We start from the raw sequence: 355 nt of genomic DNA, 5'->3' as shown, positions 1-355 counted from the left end.
ATTTTAGTGATAGTTGCCTCCTGCTAATAGCAAGCATGAATGTCTCAATAAGCTTCTCTGTAGGGCTGCAAATTGATTTTTTTTCTACCAGCCAGAATAATGGCTTGGTAATTTAATGTTTTCAAATATTTTCTTCATGCTCCCACTGCCTCCCCCTTCTTCTTCCTCTTAATTCTCCAACTTGCCTGGTATATTGAGACACAGAAAAACCTGTAATTTCCTCACTTCAGGAGTGCCTACTGTATTGGAAATCCAAAAGTATGCAGCTCTCTTGAGTGCTGTAGTTGGTAATGGGGTAAATTTTTAAAGTGGTGTGTGTGTGTGTGAGGGAGGGAGGGAGGGGATTTGGTTGCAA

This window comes from Natator depressus, chromosome 2 (genome assembly GCF_965152275.1).
Source record: "Natator depressus isolate rNatDep1 chromosome 2, rNatDep2.hap1, whole genome shotgun sequence".
Taxonomy (NCBI): domain Eukaryota; kingdom Metazoa; phylum Chordata; order Testudines; family Cheloniidae; genus Natator; species Natator depressus.
The sequence above is the reverse complement of the archived record's forward strand: the minus strand, read 5'-3'. Positions refer to the sequence as shown.